Genomic DNA, 18,451 nt, shown 5'->3' with positions numbered 1-18,451 from the left:
TGTTCAGTGCAGAAGTTATGCATGCAAATTTGTCTACAGTGTGTCCGGATCGCGTGTTCTTCAGCGGCACCGTGCGATCGGCTTGCTTTTGCAGATAAATGGCGGTGAAACTAGAGAGAGCACTGAGAGTTGCCACGTTAAATGTTCGTGGCCTTGGAGCGCGAAGGAGGCAATATCAACTTAGCCGCTTGTGTATGGAGAAGGAACTCGATGTAGTTGCCTTACAAGAAACTAAGGTCGAAACCCAAGAGCAGACCGATCGCATGGTGACGCCTTTCACGGCGCATTACAATGTGTGCGTGTGCCATGCGAATGGCACATCAGGCGGATGTGCGTTGTTAATACGGAAGAGTGCTGGTATTATTGAAGAAAGTGTAACTGTTTCTGAAACTGGCCGCTTGCTTATTGTAGATTTTTCTTTTTCTCACGATTTGTGGCGGTTCATATGCGTTTATGCGCCAAACAATGTGAATGATCGATTTTTGTTTTTTGAATGTATCGAGCAGTATCTAAGATGTGATCGCTTCGTCATATTTCTTGGTGATTTTAACTGTGTGTGTTCTCCGGAAGACCGACTAAAAAGGGAAAGGGTTCGCGATAAAAGTGCTCTCCTTTTGAGCAGACTAATTGAAGACCACAACTTAGAAGATGTTGGCCTAACCCTCACTGATGGTATGATTCCGCAGTACACGCACATTCAGCGAAATAGCCGAGCAAGGCTGGACAGAGTGTATGTTTCTGACGACTTGATCACCCTTTGTAATAGTTATAACGTCGCACCGCAATCGTTCACGGACCATAGCTTGGTAAGCTTCTCGATTGGGGAAAAATTTAAAAGAACACGATTCAACTGGAACATGTGGAAATTCAACGAAAAGCTGCTTGATGATGAACCATTTGTGTGCAGAGTTAAGGAAAAGATAACAGAGTTGATGACAAATGAGGATGAATATTTTACTGCCACATGGGAGGAATTTAAGATTCAAGTTAAGTTCATTGCAATAGAAAGAGGAAGCAGCCTTCAGCACGATAAAGTACAGAAACAAAGAGAGCTGCAAAGACAGCTAGAATATCTGTCAAGCGCACAAAATGCGGGTCACGATCTATTAGCTGAAAACGTAAAGAAAGTAAGACGCGAGCTTGAAGTTATCGACGCCGAGCGATACAAAGCAGCAGTTATACGCGCTAGAAGTGAACGCCTATGGATGGGTGAGATACCAAACAAACGGGCAATGAGCGATGAAAAGCGTCACGCGTCAAGAAATGAGATCCAACAGATACGTTTTCAAAACGAGGTGACGTCAGACGCTTCGTCGATTGAGAAAGCTTTTGTGGAGCACTATCGCGAATTGTTCGGCAATGTGACGCGTTCTGGACTGGTCTTCGAGAGTGAATTCATGAGCGAGATGCCAAGGTTGGATGACGACGTTAGAGAAAGTCTTGAGAGACCAATAGCTGTGTCCGAGATCGAAAGGGCGATAGAAGAACTGCCATCAGGCAAATCGCCAGGGCCGGACGGCCTAGGCGCCGCTTTTTACAAGGCATTCAGTCAGGAGTTTGCGTGTATATTGCACCGACTACTCTCAGAGGCGTATGAAATTAAAAAAGTACCACCCTCATTCCGGACTTCACACATAGTATTAATTCCGAAAACCGATGACCGGGAAAAACTCCTTTCAGTAGGTTCATACAGACCGATAAGTCTGACCAACACAGATTACAAAATATTTATGAAAGTACTGGCTCGACGATTTCAAAGCGTGATTCAGCAGCTTGTAGGGCCACACCAGACGTGTGGCATTAAAGGCCGCACCATTTTTACGAACACCCACATTGCAAGGAATGTGCTCGAATGTTGTGATGGCATTGGGGGTCGGGTGGCCATGTTGCAGCTAGACCTTGCGAAGGCGTTCGACCGGGTGTCACATGAGGTGCTTTTCGCTATACTGCAGTACTGTAATGCTGGGAGTGTCATTGTACATGGCGTTAAAATGGCTTATGAAGACTGTTACACGCAGCTTATAGTTAATAAGTGTCTTAGTTCGCGGGTGCCACTCCGCTCGTCTGTACGGCAAGGCTGTCCCTTGTCTCCTTTGCTTTTTGCCCTGTACCTCGAACCCTTTTGTATGGCAGTCATACGGGATGAAAACATTCGTGGTTTTAGGCTGCACGCCGCAGAAGTTAAAATGCTAGCTTATGCAGATGACGTCGCAGTCTTTTGTGAAGACAGGGAAAGCTTGGTCGAGGCTGTCCGCCTTGCAAGATCCTTTTGTAGGTACACTGGTGCCCAGATAAACTTCGAAAAAAGTGTTGGGATATGGCATGGAAGCTGGGACGCGACACCCACGAAATTCGCCGGTATGCAGTGGACTACAGTGCCTTCACTGTATCTAGGAGTGCCCCTTGAGCACTATCGGGACTCGACACAGTTGTGGACCGGACAAATAGAATCAATGAAAGAAAAGATAAAAGGATGGCAGGGCCGGGGATTGTCAGTGTTTGCACGTGCTTCAGCTTGCAATATATTTTTAATTGCCAAAGTTTGGTACATACTGCAAGTAATGTTCATGTCCCGTGTAAACGTTCAAAAAATGCATCGAGTGTTTGCTATCTTCATCTGGAACTCCACTTGGGAGCGATCCAGTCGAACAAATCTTTTTCGCACAGTTCGAAATGGGGGCCTTGGGCTCTCACACTTGTTCATTAGACAGATCGTATCGCGGTTCATCTTCCTGCGAGATGAAAGAAATGTTTTTCTACGAACAGTCATTCAGGCGAAAATGGCAACAGAACTGCCTGAATTTGTTGTGTCCACATCTAGTGCTATCACTAGAGCGACTGGTTACTATCGTGAAGTCGTTGCAGCTTTTAGAATACTCTGCGCACGTTTTTCGCTGGAGTATTTGTGCTCAGTGAGAAGAAAGAAACTGTACGCAGATTTAGTTGACAGCATGTTACCTATCCCACTGTATAGGAGTGTTCACTGTGGATGCCCAGGAAAAGATGTGCTGAAACGAGTCAAAAGGATGCCTGTAAGACCTGCTGCGAAAACTTTCTTTTTCCACCTACACACGAACACCCTCCCCGTTAAAGTATGGCTAGAACAGAAAGGAATATTCGTACCCTGGACTACCGATTGCCTGCTGTGTAAAAAGCCTGAAACAATTGAACACGCCTTCATTGAGTGTTGGGACGCTGTCTTTCACTGGGACATCTTGCAGCGCACTCTTAAAAAAGAACTCCCCATAAACCCCTATGGAATTCGGTTCCTTCCAGTTGAAAGCGATGACGGGCCACCGTTCGACATGTTCATGTTGCTGGGCCTCCACAGTTTGTGGAAAACAAAAATGGCTATACGTCATGCTGATGTGAATGTGTGCTCTGCGCGAGAGAACTTCATTGAAAGTATGTCACTATTACGAGAAGTGTATCGTGCACAAGGCGAAACCCCAGACTGGGTTAGCATCCTTGATGAGCTGGTGTGCCGATTCTGCTTCCGGCTCCCGAGCTAAACGGATCGTAGGATCATGGGCTCCAATGGAGCGGCATATGCGGCTGTTAGCCGCGGCAACAGGCTTTCGACGGAGGAAGATAAGGATTTCCAGATTATTTTGCCTCGGCTACCTACAGGACGCATTGTTTTAAATACAGTTTTTTTTGCACGGCGACGCTCGTGTTCGCCCGTTCCGTGTGGAAGATTTCCGGGACGCGCTTCAAGCTGTTGGTATGCTCTCTGGCGTCGTCGCCCTTGGAGCATACCAAATCAACCATGTATGGGCGGTGACGATGAAGACAGCCGAGGCTGCCGAAAAGCTGGCTGCCCTGAAGGAGCTACAGGTGAAGGGGCGTCGCTGCCTGGTCATCGACCCCAAGGAACAACAGGTGAAGCTTCGTATCCACTGGCTTCTGCATGGGGTGGACGACGAAGACGTCAAGACCGCGCTGGCCTCCTTCGGCAAAGTGACGGAAGTGACCCGGGAGCGCTGGCGAGTGGATGGCGTTTCCGACAAGGGCTCGACGACCCGAGCAGTGCTGCTGCAGCTGAAAGCCGGAATGAAAGTTGACGACCTGCCCCACCAGATCCGCGTCGCCGGCGAGCTTGCGCCGGTGGTAGCCCCAGGTCGCCCCATGCAGTGCCTACGCTGCCGGGGCTCTGGCCACGTTCGACGAGAATGCAAGGTTCCCCGTTGTTCCCGGTGCAGGCTTTTTGGACACAACGACGCGGACTGTGTACGCTCTTACGCAGTAGCCGCGGGCTCGGCGCAGAGCGAGCCGTCGGCATCAGAACATATGATGGACGTGACCGAGGCGGAGGAAGCGGCCAAGGGTGCTGGAAACAGCAACGTGGCGGCAGAAACGAGCGCGACGACCAAGCAGGCCGAAGCAGGAAGGAATAATATCCCTCCCCCTAAGGAACCAGCAGCTACAGTCGAGAGCGTGCAGACGGCCCCGCAAGAAAATGAGAGCCACCAGCGAGCTACGGATGCAACGCAGGCAGAGGCGGACGACAACGCGACCCATGCTAGCGCCCGCGTCGAATCCGTCTCGGCACCGGTCAAGAGATCCCTGCAGCACGAGGAGAAAGTCGACGGAAAGGCCGGCGGTGACTCCGAGCCACCACCCGCTAAGACGCTACCCGGAAGGCGCTCCACCATCAAGCCTAAGCCGAACTTGGAGGCTGACCGCAGGCTCACCCCGAAGCCGACCAAAGACGAACTCGGACGACGGCCACCGGATGGCCACGGAGGCGTCTAGCGGTCAGCTAGACGTTAAGGTGAGCACCATGCTCCGGGCCTTCTCCCCTCCCGTTTAAATCAGTAATGGCTACCAACCCGTCGCTTAGCCTCGGCACGCTAAACGTTCGAGGTCTGGCCGCCAAAAAGAAACAGAGTCAGGTTTACAGACTACTAGTGGACCACGACCTCGACGTTTTAGCCGTGCAAGAAACCAAGGTAGACGGCGAGGAGGAGACCGGGAGCATGGTGCAAAGGTTCACGTACAACTACTATACGGTAGTGAGCCACGCCTTAGGGACTTCGGCGGGATGTGTGTTGTTCGTGAGGAAGCTTCCAGGACTGGTTATTGACGGTTACTTCTCGTGCACTTCCGGTCGACTTGTCGTTTGTGATTTCAGTTATTGCGATGTCAAATGGCGCGTGTTGTGCATTTATGCACCTAATACAGTGCAAGAGAGGGCAACTTTCTTTTTGAACCTAAAGCATCACTTCTCTGTGCAAAAAACAATAGCCTGTGTAGGGGATTTCAACTGCGTATTGAATGCTGAGGATAGGTCTACGCGACGCGTAGTTTATGACAAAAGCAGCGATATCCTCGCACAAATTACACATGAGTTCGAATTAGAAGATGTCGCTGAGTGTTTTCGGGCTGACCGAGACGTGATGTACACTCACTTTCAGGGCACAAGTCACGCACGATTAGACCGGATCTATCTATCATACGATTTGGTAGAAAAATGCCAGTGCTATGCAGTTACGGCCATATCATTCTCGGATCACTGCCTGGTAAAATGCAGGGTAGGCAGCAAGAAAGAACGAAACAAATTCGTTTGGGAACTGTGGAAAATGAATTCTGAGCTGCTACGAGATGAAACTTTTAATGAAAAGGTAGTGGCTGCTCTGAATTCTTTTGCAACGGATAGTTCTATAAAGTTTGGCGAGGAATGGGAGTTGTTGAAGCAAACCATCAAAATGAAAGCAATTGAAAGAAGTAGCGTACTGCGTTATGAAGAAAAGGCCAGTGAAAAGGATTTAAAAACATTGCTGGCAAAATTGGCGACGCTGGAATGCAAGCAACCGGGCGCTTATCAAGACGATATGCGCGCTGTTAAGAAAAAGCTCGAAGTGTTCGACGAAGAACGCTATCGAGGCGCACTCGTGCGTGCTAGAGCAGAAAGACTAACATGCGGGGAAACGCCAACGAAAAGAGCGATGGGACTAGAAAAAAAACATTCCAGACGTAAGCAGATTGAGGCCATTGAATATGAAGGGGTGGTATTAACCGATAACAATAACATAGGGCATGCGTTCCTTGAGCATTACAAAAAACTTTTTGCATTCAGGCCTGTCAACATGCACGATTTCAATAATTTATTTTTGCAACGAATGCCACAGCTGTCGTCTGAAGTTAAAGAAACCTTAGAACGACCATTAACAGAACATGAAGTGATGAAGGCCATCGAAGACCTGAATCCTGGCAAGTCGCCAGGTCCAGACGGTCTTTGTGCCGCCTGGTACAAATCTTTTAAAGGCCACCTAGCTCATATCTTAACCGCCGTTTACAACGAAGCATACGAACTGAAAATACTTCCACCATCCTTTGGCCAGTCCCATACCGTACTAATACCGAAAACAGAAGACACCGAAAAGCTCAAGCAACTTTCATCATACAGACCCATTGCGCTTACTAATTGCGACTACAAAATATTGATGAAGGTGTTGGCACGGCGTATGCAGTCAGTCATTAAGGATGTAGTCGGCCCACACCAGACGTGTGGAATTCGCGGAAGAACCATCTTTACTAACATTCATAAGTTGAAGTGTGTGCTGGAGTGTTGTGATGCCATGTGTGAGGCAGTTGCGATCCTCCAGCTAGACTTGGAGAAAGCATTTGACTGTGTTTCTCACGAGATATTGCTCACCATCCTTCAACATGTTAATTTTGGCCACATAATCACTGAGGGGGTGACCATGGCGTACCGGAGTTGCTATACGAGACTTATAATTAATCAAATGCTGGGGGCCCCCATTAACGTGAAGCGCTCCGTTCGCCAGGGTTGTCCACTCAGCCCACTCCTGTTTTGTGTTTACATAGAAACGCTATGTCAGGCCATCATTGAAAATGAATACATTAAGGGATTTTGCCTCCAAGCAGCAGAGGTGAAGTTATTGGCATATGCTGACGATGTGGCTGTATGTTGTAAAGATACGCAAAGTGTATTGAACGCAGTGAGTATCGTCAGACAGTTTGGTAATGCCACTAATAGCTTCGTGAACTGGCAGAAATGTTTGGGGTTTTGGCACGGGGAATGGGCGTCCACACCAGACCACTTTTCCAACGTAACCTGGGTCACGACGCCAGTTAAGTACCTTGGCGCACCCCTTGATGCCTACAGGGACAGTAGCGAATACTGGAAGGAGCGAACAAAAGAAGTAAAAGAAAAAGCCGACCGATGGAACGCCGTTCACTTGTCCATGTTCGCGCGAGCTACAGCGTGCAACACGTTTCTCGTGACAAAGATCTGGTACGTGATGCAGGTCCTACAGTGCTCTCGGATTAATGTGCAGAAACTGCACCGCGTGTTCGCTGTATTCGTGTGGGCATCGAGCTGGGAGCGATGCAGCCGAGATAATCTCTTCCGACGCGTGAAGGATGGTGGTCTGGGGTTGGCGCACCTTTTCTTGCGTCAACTGGTGAATAGATTCTTCTTCTTTCGAGATACAAACGACCCATTTCTGCGCACGGTGATCCAAATGAGGCTTTCAAGATCACTTCCCGAGTTTGTAGTAGGTACCGAAATAATGCCAGGATCTGTCCGTGGGTTCTTTCGGGAAATAGTTGATAGTGTTTCTTTTTTGCGTGTTCGTTTTTCAAGTGAATATTTGTGGAATGCAAAACGGAAAAAGTTATACCGTGACTTGTGTGATAGTGTATTGCTTGTACCCATGTACAGAGCCGTGTACAGTGGAGGCCCAGGCCTAGACGTCTTGAAAAGGGTGAAGATGATGCCAGTTCAACCAGCCACGAAATCTTTCTTCTTTAAATTACATACCGGTACCTTATCTGTTAAAATTTTCCTGGAACAACGTGGGTTCTACATGCCGTGGGGAACCCACTGCCTCATTTGTAAAAAACCGGAAAGCATAGATCATGTCTTCATCCACTGTTGGGAGGGGGTTTTCTTCTGGGACGTGTTGCAAAGGACTTTGAAAAAGGAGTTACCGATAGATCCACACGGAATCAGGTTTCTGGCAGTTAATGATGACGAAGGATTCCCGTACGACCTTATCATGCTAACAGGCCTCCACTGTTTATGGCGCGCAAGAATGGCGGGCTACCATTGTGACCCGGATGCCCGACCGGCGCGTTTATACTTTCGAGAATGTATGCAAAAATATGTAGAAGTGCAGAAGTTGCAACAGCCTGTTCCTGAGTGGCTGCCGAGGGTTGAACCCCTGACAGCGCTCAAGGAATTTTAATACGACAATGTCATGCCACAGTAGCGGACGGCAACGAATGTGTATATTACTGTTTCTTGTTCCGTTTTTGTATTCATTATTTCCTTTTTGTCTTTTTCTTTCGTTTCTGTGTATATCATTTAAGGAATGTGTGTTGTGGTGACATGTCGAGGATTGGCAATAAAAAAAAAAAAAAAAAAAAAAAAAAAAAAAAAGGGAATACCCAAGGCTAAAGTACGGTTCACTCTGTGCCACGTTCCTCTTTGATCGTGTCCCGTCAGGATGGCCGAGCGGTCCAAGGCGCTGCGTTCAGGTCGCAGTCCGGGCTTCCGGGCGTGGGTTCAAATCCCACTTCTGACAAGGGTTCCTTTTTTGCAGTGCCAACCCACGTAAAAAGAAAAAAAAGTAGGTAGCGCTGCATCTCTCTCGTTTTCCTCTTTTGTGAATACCCAAGGCTAAATTACGGTTCACTCTGTGCCACTTTCCTCTTTGATCGTGTGCCGTCAGGATGGCCGAGCGCATTCTGCTTCCGGCTCCCGAGCTGAACGGATCGCGGGATCATGAGCTCCAGTGGAGCGGCTTATGCGGCTGTTAGCCGCGGCAACAGGCTTTCGACATCGGAAGATAAGGACTACCAGATTATTTTGCCTCGTCTACCTACAGGACGCATCGTGTTAAACACAGTTTTTTTGCACGGCGACACTCGTGTTCGCCCGTTTCGCGTAGAGGATTTTCGGGACGCGCTTCAAGCTCTTGGTATGCTCTCTGGCGTCGTCGCCCTTGGAGCGTACCAAATCAACCACGTATGGGCTGTGACGATGAAGACAGCCGAGATGGCCCAAAAGCTGGCTGCACTGAAGGAGCTTCAGGTCAAGGGGCGTCGCTGCCTGGTCATCGACCCTAAAGAACAGCAGGTGAAGCTTCGTCTTCACTGGCTTCTACATGGTGTGGATGATGAAGACGTAAAGACTGCGCTGGCTTCCTTTGGCAAAGTCACGGAAGTAACCCGGGAGCGCTGGCGGGTGGATGGCGTTTCCGACAAGGGCTCGACGACCCGAGCTGTGCTGCTGCAGCTGAAGGCTGGACTGAAAGTCGACGACCTGCCCCACCAGATCCGCGTCGCCGGCGAGCTTGCGCTGGTCGTAGCCCCAGGTCGCCCCATGCAGTGCCTGCGCTGCCGGGGCTCTGGTCACGTTCGTCGAGAATGTAAGGTTCCCCGTTGCTCCCGGTGCAGGCTTTTCGGACACAACGACACGGACTGTGTACGTTCATACGCAGCAGCCGCGGGGTCGGCGGAGAGCGAGCCGTTGACATCAGACCACATGATGGACGTGACCGAGGCCGAGGATGCGGCCAAGGGAGCTGGAAGCGGCAATGCGGTGGCAGAAGCGAGCGGGACGACGACGCCGACTAAAGGAGGACCGAATAATGTCCCTCCTCCCGACGAGCCAGAAACCGCACTAATCAGCGTCAGGGTGACCCAGACAGAAAATGAGAGCCGCCAGCCGGCTACAGATACTACGGAGGCAGCGGAAAACGACAACGCGACCCCTGCTAGCGCCCGCGTCGAAAGCGTCTCGGCACCGGTGAAGAGGTCCCTGCAGCAGGAGGAGAAAGTGGACGGAAAGGCCAGCGGTGACTCCGAGGCGCCGCCAGCTAAGACGCTACCCGGCAGGCGCTCCACCCTCAAGCCTAAGCCTAACCTGGAGGCTGACCGTAGGCTCACCCCGAAGCCGACCAAAGACGAACTCGGACGACGGCCACCGGATGGCCACGGAGGCGTCTAGCGGTCAGCTAGACGTTAAGGTGAGCACCATGCTCCGGGCCTTCTCCCCTCCCGTTTAAATCAGTAATGGCTACCAACCCGTCGCTTAGCCTCGGCACGCTAAACGTTCGAGGTCTGGCCGCCAAAAGGAAACAGAGTCAGGTGTATCGACTGCTAGTGGACCACGACCTCGACGTTTTAGCAGTGCAAGAAACCAAGGTAGACGGCGAGGAGGAGACCGGGAGCATGGTGCAAAGGTTCACGTACAACTACTATACGGTAGTGAGCCACGCCTTAGGGACTTCGGCGGGGTGTGTCTTGTTCGTGAGGAAGCTTCCAGGCCTGGTTATAGACGGTTACTTCTCGTGCTCTTCCGGTCGACTTGTCGTTTGTGATTTCAGCTATTGCGATGTCCAATGGCGCGTGCTGTGCATTTATGCGCCTAATACGGTGCAAGAAAGGGTAAATTTCTTTTTGAACTTGAGGCACCACTTGTCTGTGCACAAAACGATAGCCTGTGTTGGGGACTTCAATTGTGTATTGAACATCGAAGACAGGTCTACGCGACGCGTAATTTACGACAAAAGCAGCGATATCATGGCGCAGATCATACATGAATTTGAATTAGAGGATATCGCTCAGTGTTTCGGGGCTGACCGAGAAGTGAAGTACACCCACTTCCAGGGAACAAGTCATGCACGATTAGACCGTATCTACCTGTCATATCATTTAGTAGAAAAATGCCAGTGCTATGCAGTTACTGCCGTATCCTTTTCTGACCACTGCCTGGTAAAATGCAGGGTGGGCCGCAAAAAAGAACGAAACGAATTCGTCTGGGAACTGTGGAAAATGAATGCTGAGCTTCTACGGGACGATACTTTTAACGAGACGGTAGTGAATGCTCTGAATTCTTTTGGAAAAGACAGTTCTATGAAATTGGGCGAGGAATGGGAGCTGTCGAAACAAACTATTAAAATCAAGGCAATTGAAAGAAGTAGCGTACTACGATATGAAGAGAAGGCAAGAGAAAGGGATTTAAAAACATTACTGGAAAAATTCGTGACGCTCGAATGCATGCAACCCGGAGCTTATCAAGAAGATATGCGTGCTATTAAGAAAAAGCTCGAGGTTTTCGATGAAGAGCGTTATCGAGGTGCGCTCGTGCGCGCGAGAGCAGAAAGACTAGCATGCGGGGAAATGCCTTCGAAAAGAGCACTGGGATTAGAAAAAAAGCACTCCAGACGCAAACAGATTGAGGCCATCGAATATAACGGGCTGGTAGTAACTGATACGAAGAATATAGGGCGTGCCTTCTTTGAACATTTCCAAAAGCTTTTCGCATTCAGGCCCGTCAACATGCAAAGTTTCAAGGACTTATTTTTGCAGCGAATGCCACAGCTGTCGAGTGACGTTAAAGAAACGTTGGAAGGACAAATAACTGAACAGGAAGTGATAAAGGCCATCGAAGACCTGAACCCTGGCAAGTCACCAGGTCCAGACGGTCTTTGTGCCGCTTGGTACAAATCGTTCAAAAGCCACCTAGCTCCTATCTTGACCGCAATTTTCAATGAAGCATACCAAATGAAAATATTTCCACCATCTTTCGGCCAGTCCCATACAGTACTAATACCTAAAACAGAAGAGACCGAGAAGCTCAAGCAACTTTCCTCCTATAGACCCATAGCGCTTACTAACTGTGACTACAAAATACTGATGAAGGTGCTGGCACGGCGTATGCAGTCAGTCATTAAGGAAGTAGTCGGCCCACACCAAACGTGTGGCATTCGCGGAAGAACAATCTTCACTAACATTCACAAGTTGAAGTGTGTGCTGGAGTGTTGTGATGCCATGTGTGATGCAGTAGCGATCCTCCAGCTTGACTTGGAGAAAGCGTTTGATTGCGTTTCTCACGAGATATTGCTCACCATCCTTGAACATGTTAATTTTGGCCACATAATCACTGAGGGGGTGACCATGGCGTACCGGAGTTGCTATACGAGACTTATAATTAATCAAAGGCTGGGGGCCCCCATTAACGTGAAGCGCTCCGTTCGCCAGGGTTGTCCACTCAGCCCACTCCTGTTTTGTGTTTACATAGAAACGCTATGTCAGGCCATCATTGAAAATGAATACATTAAGGGATTTTGCCTCCAAGCAGCAGAGGTGAAGTTATTGGCATATGCTGACGATGTGGTCGTATGTTGTAAAGATACGCAAAGTGTATTGAACGCTGTGAGTATCGTCAGACTGTTTGGTAATGCCACTAATAGCTTCGTGAACTGGCAGAAATGTTTGGGGTTTTGGCACGGGGGATGGGCGTCCACCCCAGACCACTTTTCGAACGTCACCTGGGTCACGACGCCAGTTAAGTACCTTGGCGCACCCCTTGATGCCTACAAGGACAGTAGCGAGTACTGGAAGGAGCGGACAAAAGAAATAAAAGAAAAAGCCGACCGATGGAACGCCGGTCACCTGTCAATGTTCGCGAAAGCAACAGCGTGCAACATGTTTCTCGTAACAAAGATCTGGTACGTAATGCAGGTCCTACAGTGCTCTCGGATTAATGTGCAGAAACTGCACCGCGTGTTCGCTGTTTTCGTGTGGGCATCGAGCTGGGAGCGATGTAGCCGAGATAATCTCTTTCGGCGCGTGAAGGATGGTGGTCTGGGGTTGGCGCACCTCTTCTTGCGTCAACTAGTAAACAGGTTCTTCTTTTTTCGAGACACAAATGACCCATTTCTACGCACCGCTATCCAAATGAGGTTGTCAAGATCACTTCCCGAATTCGTTGTAGGCACCGAAATAATGCCAGGACCAGTTCGTGGTTTCTTTAGGGAAATAATTCAGAGTGTTTCCTTTTTGCGTGTTCGTTTTTCTAGTGCATATTTGTGGAGTGTAAAACGGAAAACGTTATATCGTGATTTATGTGACAGTGTATTGCTGGTACCCATGTACAGAGCCCTGTACAGTGGAGGCCCAGGCCTAGATGTATTGAAAAGGGTGAAGAAGATGCCAGTTCAACCAGCCACTAAATCGTTCTTCTTTAAATTACACACCGGTACTCTACCTGTTAAAATCTTTCTTGAACAACGTGGGTTCTACATGCCATGGGGAACCCACTGCCTTATATGTAAAAAAGCAGAAAGCATAGATCACGTCTTCATCCACTGTTGGGAAGGGGTCTTTTTCTGGGACGTGTTACAAAGGACTCTAAAAAAAGAGCTACCTATAGATCCCCACGGAATCAGGTTTCTGCCAGTATATGACGACGAAGGTTTCCCGTACGACGTCATCATGCTTACGGGCCTCCACTGTTTATGGCGCGCAAGAATGGCGGGCTACCATTGTGACCCGGATGCCCGACCAGCGCGTGTATACTTCCGGGAATGCATGCAACGGTATGTGGAAGTGCAGAAGTTGCAACAGCCTGTTCCTGAGTGGCTGTCGAGGGTTGAACCCCTTACAGCACTAAAGGAATTTTAATCCGACAACGTCGTGCCACAGTAGCGGACGGCAACGAATGTAAATATTACTGTTCTTTGTTCCGTTTGTGTATTCATTCGTTTTTGCTTCTTTGGTCTTTGTTTATATCATTTAAGGAATGTGTGTTGTGGTGACATGTCGAGGATTGGCAATAAAGAAAAAAAAAAAAAAACAGGATGGCCGAGCGGTCCAAGGCGCTGCGTTCAGGTCGCAGTCCGGTCTTCCGGGCGTGGGTTCGAATCCCACTTCTGACAAGGGTTCCTTTTTTGCAGTGCCAACCCACGTAAAAAGAAAAAAAGTAGGTAGCGCTGCATCTCTCTCGTTTTCCTCCTTTGGGAATACCCAAGGCTAAAGTACGGTTCACTCTGTGCCACGTTCCTCTTTGATCGTGTCCCGTCAGGATGGCCGAGCGGTCCAAGGCGCTGCGTTCAGGTCGCAGTCCGGTCTTCCGGGCGTGGGTTTAAATCACACTTCTGACAAGGGTTCCTTTTTTTGCAGTGCCAACCCACGTAAAAAGAAAAAAAAAGTAGGTACCGCTGCATCTCTCTCGTTTTCCTCTTTTGTGAATACCCAAGGCTAAAGTACGGTTCACTCTGTGCCACTTTCCTCTTTGATCGTGTCCCGTCAGGATGGCCGAGCGGTCCAAGGCGCTGAGTTCAGGTCGCAGTCCGGTCTTCCGGGCGTGGGTTCGAATCCCACTTCTGACATTGGCACCTGTTTTTCAGTGCCAACCCACGTAAAAAGGAAAAAAGTAGGTAGCGCTGCATCTCTCTCGTTTTCCTCCTGTGGGAATACCCAAGGCTAAAGTACGGTTCACTCTGTGCCACGTTCCTCTTTGATCATGTCCCGTCAGGATGGCCGAGCGGTCCAAGGCGCTGCGTTCAGGTCGCAGTCCGGTCTTCCGGGCGTGGGTTCAAATCCCACTTCTGACAAGGGTTCCTTTTTTGCAGTGCCAACCCACGTAAAAAGAAAAAAAAAGTAGGTAGCGCTGCATCTCTCTCGTTTTCCTCTTTTGTGAATACCCAAGGCTAAAGTACGGTTCACTCTGTGCCACTTTCCTCTTTGATCGTGTCCCGTCAGGATGGCCGAGCGGTCCAAGGCGCTGCGTTCAGGTCGCAGTCCGATCTTCCGGGCGTGGGTTCGAATCCCACTTCTGACAATGGTTCCTCTTTTGCAGTGCCAACCCACGTAAAAAGAAAAAAAGTAGGTAGCGCTGCATCTCTCTCGTTTTCCTCTTTTGTGAATACCCAAGGCTAAAGTACGGTTCACTCTGTGCCACGTTCCTCTTTGATCGTGTCCCGTCAGGATGGCCGAGCGGTCCAAGGCGCTGCGTTCAGGTCGCAGTCCGGTCTTCCGGGCGTGGGTTCGAATCCCACTTCTGACAAGGGTTCCTTTTTTGCAGTGCCAGCCCACGTAAAAAGAAAAAAAGTAGGTAGCGCTGCATCTCTCTCGTTTTCCTCTTTTGGGAATACCCAAGGCTAAAGTACGGTTCACTCTGTGCCACGTTCCTCTTTGATCGTGTCCCGTCAGGATGGCCGAGCGGTCCAAGGCGCTGCGTTCAGGTCGCAGTCCGGTCTTCCGGGCGTGGGTTCGAATCCCACTTCTGACAAGGGTTCCTTTTTTGCAGTGCCAACCCACGTAAAAAGAAAAAAAAGTAGGTAGCGCTGCATCTCTCTCGTTTTCCTCTTTTGGGAATACCCAAGGCTAAAGTACGGTTCACTCTGTGCCACTTTCCTCTTTGATCGTGTCCCGTCAGGATGGCCGAGCGGTCCAAGGCGCTGCGTTCAGGTCGCAGTCCGGTCTTCCGGGCGTGGGTTCGAATTCCACTTCTGACAAGGGTTCGTTTTTTTGCAGTGCCAACCCACGTAAAAAGAAAAAAAGTAGGTAGTGTCGCATCTCTCTCGTTTTCCTCTTTTGTGAACACCCAAGGCTAAAGTACGGTTCACTCTGTGCCACGTTCCTCTTTAATCGTGTCTCGGCAGGTCACCATGTGGGAAGATCTTAAAAATGAATTGAAGATGACTGCTATAGAAAGTCCAACTAAACTGAAACAAGAAGAAAAACGGAAAGAAAAAGCCCTGAGGAGTAAACTCGACTTTCTACTTAATGTAGAAAGCACAGAACCTGGCCAAGTCATGAAGGAAATCAAGAAAGTTAAAAGCCAGTTAGAAATCATCGACACAGAGAAGTACCGTGGTGCCATGATAAGATCCCGTGCAGAAAGATTGTGGCAAGGGGATACACTGAATAAACGTGCGCTAAGTGACGAGAAAGGTTACGCTCGCCGCAGTGATATAAAAGAGTTAAGCTACAATGACGAAGTAACGAGTGACCGTAGGACCATTGAACGCGCCTTTGTTGAACACTATGGAGACTTGTTTGGCGAAAGAAAAACTGATCTGGGTGGCTTCATAAGCCACTTCCTACACTTTATGCCACGATTGGAAGAAAACGTTAAACAAGGCCTCGAAGCGTCTATAACTGTGCGTGAAGTTGAAGCTGCTATAGAAGAACTAGGCTCAGGAAAGGCACCTGGGCCGGATGGATTAAGCGCAGCCTTCTACAAAACTTTTAAAGCAGAAATAGCACTAATTATGAAGAAATTTTTAGTGCAGTCCTACAAAAACAACCGAATACCCGCGTCATTCTGAACAGCTCAGATGGTCCTGATACCAAAATCTGATGTTGCATCGTACCGCCCCATTAGCCTTGCGAACACTGACTATAAAATTTTTATGAAAATACTGGCGAAAAGGTTACAGGGCGGAATAAAACTTTTAGTTGGAACCCACCAAACGTGTGCGATTAAAGGGCGCACAATAACTACCAATGTACACGTCGCCAGGAGCATTCTAGAATGCGTCGATGCTTTCGAGGGTAAAGTTGCAATGTTGTAGCTAGACCTGGAGAAGGCATTTGACCGTGTGGCTCATGATATTCTCTTCAAGATTTTAGAATACACGAACATAGGATCAGTGATTACAGATGGCTTAAAAATGGTATACACAGACTGCACCACACGGCTGATTATTAACAAGAGTCTCACGAGAAGTGTCAATGTCTGCTCATCTCTGAAACAGGGGTGCCCAATTTCGTCTTTGCTTTTCGCAATATACCTGGAGCCTTTTTGCTTAGCCATTAAAGAGAACCAAAGAATAAGAGGTTTCAAATTACAGCAAATTTGGTGAAAGTGCTTTCCTACGCAGACGATCTAGCAGTGTTTTGCGATGACTATGACAGTGTCAGCGAAGTGGTAACTCTGGCGAAAACTTATTGTGAAAAAACAGGTAGTGCCATAAACTGGGATAAGTGCATCGGGTTTTGGCATGGCACGTGGCAAAGCAAACCACGCAGTTTCGCAAACATACAGTGGGGGACCATGCCTGTGAAATATCTTGGCGTGCCGCTTGACCATTACAAAGACAGTAAGCAGTTCTCGGAACAGGAAACACAGACGGCGAAGGAAAAAGCGCTGGCATGGCAAGGGCGCAATCTCTCAATGTTCGCGCGCTCCACTGTGTGCAACATTTTTCTGGTTGCAAAAATATGGTACATACTACAAGCGCTATTCATGTCGCGAGTGAATGTACGGAAACTGCATCGAGTGTTTGCTGTGTTCATTTGGAACTCAACTTGGGAACGCTGCAGCCGCTCTAATCTGTTCAGATCAGTTCGCAGCGGTGGTCTTGGACTGTCACACCTATTTGTACGCCAGATTGTATCGCGGTTTATGTTCTTGCGGAACCACAGTGATCCATTTTTGCGCACCATGACACAAGTGCGATTAGGTAATCTGTTACCTGACTTCCTTGTTTTGTGTACAAATGTTAAATCCCCTCCAGTGAAAGGTTTCCTTCAGGAAGTAGTGTTATCTTTCCGCATGCTTAGTGTTCGATTCTCTCTAGAATATTTAAGTTCCGTCAAAAGAAAGAAATTGTACCATGATATGATAGACTCATTAATGCCAGTTCCAATGTATAGGTTAGCATACTATGGAGGTTCAGGCGATGATGTTCTCAAAAGGGTCAAAAGAATGCCTGTGAAACCATCGGTAAAATCATTCTTCTTCAAACTCCACACAAATACCTTGCCAGTAAAGACTTGGCTGGCCGACAAGGGAATATATGTGCCGTGGACCACCGATTGTATAATGTGTAAAAAACCAGGGACTGTCGATCACGTCTTCATTGATTGTTGGGATCCCTTTTTTTCATTGGGACATCTTACAACGAACATTAAAGAAAGCATTACCAATATCCCCACGTTGTATCAGGTACTTACACACAGGCAATAACGATATTCCATATGACCTTATTATGCTGCTGAGCCTTATTAGTATATGGTCCACAAGAATGTCGGTATGTCATGCTGATGTGAATGCCCATTCTGTGCGAGAAAACTTTATTGAAAGTGTCGTCTACATGCGTGAAGTGTACAAAGCCCAGAAAGAACCGCCCGATTGGTTGCCGCTGTTCGATGAGTTGGCTAAATTCAAGCGATTTTAATTTCAGAGGGTCAGCATAAGCTAAGCTGATTCTCTTTTTAACAATGTATTCGCATGGCATTTCTGTAACGAGGAAATAAAGAAAAAAAAATCGTCAGGATGGCCGAGTGGTCCAAGGCGCTGCGTTCAGGTCGCAGTCCGGTCTTCCGGGCGTGGGTTCGAATCCCACTTCTGACAAGGGTTTCTTTTTTGCAGTGCCAACCGACGTAAAAAGAAAAAAAAAAGTAGGTAGCGCTGCATCTCTCTCGTTCTCCTCTTTTGTGAATACCCAAGGCTAAAGTACGGTTCACTCTGTGCCAATTACCTCTTTAATCGTGTCCCGTCAGGATCGCGCTGAGTCTGCGGCCGCGTGTTGCAGATAGGGAGCACGCCTCTTGGGTGTGTTCGAGAACTCTTGAGGATCGAAAATTGGTGTGCTTCACTTCTTGGTGTATTAAGGCTGAAGGTGAGCACGAAGCCGTTCGGTCTATTTAATTGTCGCGCGCATGGCAGGTTGAACAGAAG

The 18,451-nt window shown here is 48.6% G+C and overlaps 10 non-coding genes across 10 annotated transcripts; all 10 read left to right on the top strand.

Moving 5' to 3' along the window:
- The first annotated feature begins 8,471 nt into the window (after positions 1–8,471).
- TRNAL-CAG (transfer RNA leucine (anticodon CAG)) lies at positions 8,472–8,555 on the top strand. Its single transcript has one exon. It is a non-coding gene; the product is annotated as a tRNA-Leu (tRNA).
- Positions 8,556–13,613: 5,058 nt separating this feature from the next.
- On the top strand, positions 13,614–13,697 carry TRNAL-CAG (transfer RNA leucine (anticodon CAG)). Its single transcript has one exon. It is a non-coding gene; the product is annotated as a tRNA-Leu (tRNA).
- Positions 13,698–13,838: 141 nt separating this feature from the next.
- TRNAL-CAG (transfer RNA leucine (anticodon CAG)) lies at positions 13,839–13,922 on the top strand. Its single transcript has one exon. It is a non-coding gene; the product is annotated as a tRNA-Leu (tRNA).
- A 144-nt stretch (positions 13,923–14,066) lies between these two features.
- On the top strand, positions 14,067–14,150 carry TRNAL-CAG (transfer RNA leucine (anticodon CAG)). The gene has a single exon. It is a non-coding gene; the product is annotated as a tRNA-Leu (tRNA).
- Positions 14,151–14,291: 141 nt separating this feature from the next.
- TRNAL-CAG (transfer RNA leucine (anticodon CAG)) lies at positions 14,292–14,375 on the top strand. Its single transcript has one exon. It is a non-coding gene; the product is annotated as a tRNA-Leu (tRNA).
- A 143-nt stretch (positions 14,376–14,518) lies between these two features.
- TRNAL-CAG (transfer RNA leucine (anticodon CAG)) lies at positions 14,519–14,602 on the top strand. The gene has a single exon. It is a non-coding gene; the product is annotated as a tRNA-Leu (tRNA).
- Positions 14,603–14,743: 141 nt separating this feature from the next.
- On the top strand, positions 14,744–14,827 carry TRNAL-CAG (transfer RNA leucine (anticodon CAG)). The gene has a single exon. It is a non-coding gene; the product is annotated as a tRNA-Leu (tRNA).
- Positions 14,828–14,968: 141 nt separating this feature from the next.
- TRNAL-CAG (transfer RNA leucine (anticodon CAG)) lies at positions 14,969–15,052 on the top strand. Its single transcript has one exon. It is a non-coding gene; the product is annotated as a tRNA-Leu (tRNA).
- Positions 15,053–15,194: 142 nt separating this feature from the next.
- TRNAL-CAG (transfer RNA leucine (anticodon CAG)) lies at positions 15,195–15,278 on the top strand. The gene has a single exon. It is a non-coding gene; the product is annotated as a tRNA-Leu (tRNA).
- A 2,762-nt stretch (positions 15,279–18,040) lies between these two features.
- On the top strand, positions 18,041–18,124 carry TRNAL-CAG (transfer RNA leucine (anticodon CAG)). Its single transcript has one exon. It is a non-coding gene; the product is annotated as a tRNA-Leu (tRNA).
- Positions 18,125–18,451: the final 327 nt, after the last annotated feature.

This window comes from Dermacentor andersoni, chromosome 10, assembly GCF_023375885.2.
Source record: "Dermacentor andersoni chromosome 10, qqDerAnde1_hic_scaffold, whole genome shotgun sequence".
NCBI lineage: Eukaryota > Metazoa > Arthropoda > Arachnida > Ixodida > Ixodidae > Dermacentor > Dermacentor andersoni.
Note: the sequence above shows the minus strand (reverse complement) of the source record. Positions and strands in the feature narration are given on the sequence as shown.